The 4715-nt window shown below is 36.7% G+C and overlaps 1 pseudogene; it reads left to right on the plus strand.

Annotated features, from left to right (window-relative positions):
• Positions 1–2181: 2181 nt before the first annotated feature.
• Positions 2182–3564, plus strand: LOC102736001 (ADP/ATP translocase 2 pseudogene; annotated as a pseudogene).
• Positions 3565–4715: the final 1151 nt, after the last annotated feature.

Genomic DNA, 4715 nt, shown 5'->3' on the forward strand with positions numbered 1-4715 from the left:
TCAATAAAATATATAAGGGCTTATTGTGTCAATCTCTTAAGATCTTGCTTTTAGTTACATACTAGACTTCCACAATAACTTTTCATTCCCCAACTCTTTAAATTTTCTAAATGCTAACAGAGATTATAATGCAAAGTATTTTCTTCTAATTAATTTAAATTTCCCATATCAAGAACTACTCAAAAAAAATCTTAAACAATTTAAGTAGTTTTTTTTCATATTTTAGCCTTATTTTTAAAATTTCCTGAGAGATAGACCTAGAAATAGAAGTGTCCTCTTCATATAACAGTCCTGCTCTGGGCAATGAAGTCTGTACTTTGTCCTTGGATTCGACATCAAACGAGATTACATAGATTTCCCACCTACTACACCTGACAGTGTCAGCCACCTTTTAAAAAGACATTTGTAGCATTACTAGAGACTGCTTTTCTCCAGCTCGGAGAAAGCCCTGTACACATCTCAGAGGGCGCTATGTGGCCTTTTGCCTTTTATGTCTACCTCATCATCTTACTTTCTAATTTCAACTTAAAACAAAGGATATACAGCATTCTAAAGTTATTGCATTGGAGGAAGGGCTCAGCTGATGAAATATTTCCAACTTGGAATTTTACCTTATTATTTAATTTGGAATATGTGAAGGCAAATCACATTTTTTATTAACAGTGCTCATATAAGCAACACATATTATTGGACACTTACCCTGTGGCAGACCAAAAATTACAAACAACTGCCTCATGCCCACGTTTTATCAAACGTGTATGCATGTGCACATTCATGTGCTCTGTCCTATGCTGTATTTACACACACACACACAAACACACACACAGTTAAGATATCCCATGTGAAAGAAAGGACTTGGGGCTAATCATAAAGTAGATCTAACAAAACCAGAACACCTTTTTAAATATATATATGATAACAACTGCCTACCTATAAGTAGCTCTAACCTTCTTGTGCTAATTTAGTGTGATTTCCTATCTTGTCCCCACTACTCCATCTGTTCATGTTTCATTTTTTAAATTTTTCTTGACACTTTTTTGTCTCCTTTCATAATGTTTTTTCTTCAAAATCAACCAGCTGCAACACTTGGGCACTTATGGCATTTTGTTCTCACATTTAGATATCGTATTTCTTTCTAACTATGTATTTACTCTGTAAAATATATCCTATTTTGTAGTATATTGTATTCCCCATGAAATCTGAAACTTAATAATAGGTGGTCTATCAGTTAAATTGGTGAGGAAAGAAAATGCTTTTGGAGAAAGGAAAGGAGGCCAGAAAATATAATGAAGCCAGATCAGATCACCAAGACACAATCTTCGATATAATGTCTACTACCTACATCTTTAGGTTTACCTTCCATTACAAAGTACTGACATATAATCAGGGACTTCTTTCATATACCCACGGTGTCTGCTAGTTTACTAACATTGTGTTTATGACCTTCCTTCTATATTACAATGTCTTTTGTCAAAACACTATTTTTTTTTCAAAATCATTAATATTTTTACTGCTTTTCCACCATTTGCAAGTGTACTATCAGATCTGTATAACTTTGCATGTTGGCAGGAATTCTCAATTTTATTTTATTTTATTTATTTTTTAAAGGTTTTATTTATTTATTTGACAGAGACAGAGATAGCGAGAGCAGGAACACAAGCAGCGGGAGTGGAAGAGGGAGAGCAGGCTTCCCGCCGAGCAGGGAGCCTGATGTGGGACTCGATCGTAGGACCCTGGGATCATGACCTGAGCCGAAGCCAGATGCTTACTACTGAGCCACCCTGGCGTCCCAGGAATTCTCAATTTTAATAAACCACTCCTAATTCTTTGAAAAGCACCATCAAGAGAAATGTAATCACATAACTAGCTTCATGATTATGACCTTATTCTTTCTTTTAGGATAAACCACTGCACACTATTTTCTTTTCCCCATTTTGCCTTATATTTTTGCACAGGCTTTCTGGTAATCCAATATTCATAAGTTTCAGAACCCATGCATTTGGAAAATAAAGCTTTGCATAAAGTGTCCGTATTGTTTGTGTATAATGACGCTAAATAACATAATTTGCTATGTGCATTGGGAAAACATCTTTTATCTGAAATCGTCATAATAATCTTGGGCTGGAAAAGGAGAAAAAGGAAAGAAAAAGAGGGGCTAAAACTTAGTGAAAACCAGGTGCTATGCACAGGTGTTCCAGGGTTTAATGTGTTTTAGATATTTTTATCCATCAAGAACTCTATTTGAATGCTTTAATATATGGACCATGCCTGGTACATATATGTGAGATTCCTTGCTCTTTCTTGGATTGAAAGATTTATTTATTCTTTCTTTCTTACATATTGGGGAAAAAAATCCCAATGTATCTTTACACCATTTAAAATTATTCACATTTGTGGAGTGCCTGGGTGGCTCAGTCGGTTAAGCCTCCCACTTTTGATTTTGGCTCAGGTCATGATCTCAGGGTGGTGAGATCCAGCTCCACATGGGGCTCCCACTGGACAGGAGTCAACTTCTCTCCTTCTCCCTCTTCCTTTCCCTCTGCCTCTCCCACACTTGCTCAGGTTGGCTCTCTCTCTCAAAATAAATAAATAAATAAATCTTTATAAATACATACATACATACATACATAAATGAAATTATTTACATTGGAGTTCAGAGGCCCAGAGTCCCAGTGGTTCCTACCACAGTCCCTCAGTTGCCCACCTGCTCTTTCCTTTCAACATGGCGGAGGCCACTATGTCCTTCACCAAGAACTTCCTGGTGGGTGGAGTGGCTGCAGTAGAGCCCAGAGAGCGGGTCAAGCTGCTGCTGCAGCAGGTGCAGCATGCCATCAAGCAAATCACAAGGGCATTACAGACTGGTTCGTATACCCAAGGAGCAGGGGTGCCTGTCCTTCTGGCATGGCAAGCTGGCCAATGTCATCAGATCCTTCCCCACCCAGGCTCACAACTTTGATTTCAAAAGATAAATACAAGTAGATCTTCCTGGGTGGTGTGGACAAGAGAACCCAGCTTTGGCACTGGGTTTTGCAGGGAATCTGGCATCAGGTGGTGCCTGTGGAGCCACATCCTTCTGTTTTGTGAATCCTCTTGATTTTGCCAGAACCCGTCTAGCAGCTGATACGGGCAAAGCTGGAGCTGAAAGGGAATTCAGAGGCCCCAGTGACTGGGTAAGATCTACAAACCTAATCTAATTAAGGGGCCCGTACCAAGGCTTTAATGTGTGCAGGGTACTATCATCTACCGAGCTGCCTACTTCGGTATCTATGACACTGCAAAGAGAATGCTTCCAGATCCCAAGAATGCTCACATCTTCATCAGCTGCACAACCCATCAATCACAGTGGTTGCTGGGTTGACTTCCTATTCCTTTGACGGTGTTTGTTGCCCTATGATGATGCAGTCTGTCAGCAAAGGAACTGACATCATATACACAGACAGCTTGACTGCTGAAGGAAGACTGCTTGTGATGAAGGAGCCAAAGCTTTTCAAGGTGCATGTTCTCAGAGGCATGGGTGGTGCTTTTGTGCTTGTCTTGCATGATGAAATCAAGAAGTTCACATAACTTATTTCCTAGTTATTTATCCCCCTGTGAACAGGCACATTGTGTTTTGTAACATATCTTGAGCATTCTTGACAGACTGTTGGCTGTCTTCATCAATGGCAACTATTCAGTGGTTGAAAATGGGAAGCAGTAATATTCATCTGACCAGTTTTCTCTGAAGGCCGTTTCCATGAAGATGGAAAACAGTTATATTTTTTATTTCAGTCACTCCTGATAAATTTCAAGAAAAAAAATCTGAAATATAAGGAAATAAGTAAATAAATAAAATTATTTACATTGGAAATATTTTTCAACCTCCATCATTATTATTTTCTATAATTCTTTAGATTTGTTTTAAATTATTTTTCACTCTTACCTCTCCCATTGTTTGATTAATGCAGTCATTCTGGAATATAGAGAAGCACAAGAATATATACGTTAATTTAAACTAGGTGGCTTCCTTTCACTTTTAACTTTCCAGTAATGTTGAATAGAGTGGTGGTGTGATTTTTAGTAGCCTATTCCATCCATAAGTCATTTATCAGGCTTAAGAAACCATATTAATTCTGTCGCTCTTCCTGGAAAACAGTAATAGCTACTCTATTTTCATTGAACTAATTTCATTAAAATTAACCCTACTTGCCTAAAGTCAGGAAAATTTTTAGCTGAATCTCAATACTTTTTCATCTTTTCTACCTCTGAGTTTTTAATAGGCTACTGAAATTAAATGTAATATATCAAGAAACTGTGAACTCCAAGATGAACACTATTGTTCGGGATTTATAAGGACTTCAATTTTAACACCGTATTTGGTAAGTTTAACATGGGGTTAAATCAAAGGTGACTATTTTAAAAATATTTCCATTCTTTTATATTAAGCCCTATCCTTTACATGTTATATTCTGTAAACTTGCCAATAACTTTAGAGGAATGCCAAGTACACCAAAGTGATTTTTTTTTTAAGAAAGGTAGTTATGGAATAAATAGTTTCTATTTTAATAGGTAGAAAATTAAGCCTACAATAAAATTTTAAACATAGTAATTTCTAGTTTATGTAAACCTAATGTATTACCTAACATTCAAAATATAAGTACATGTCATAGCAAAAGTTTGTATTACATTAAAATACTACAGTTTTCCCCTTTTTTGATATGTAAAATATTTTTCTACAT

The sequence above is a fragment of the Leptonychotes weddellii genome, chromosome 2, assembly GCF_054177405.1.
Source record: "Leptonychotes weddellii isolate Sample4059 chromosome 2, ASM5417740v2, whole genome shotgun sequence".
NCBI classification, from domain to species: Eukaryota; Metazoa; Chordata; class Mammalia; order Carnivora; family Phocidae; genus Leptonychotes; species Leptonychotes weddellii.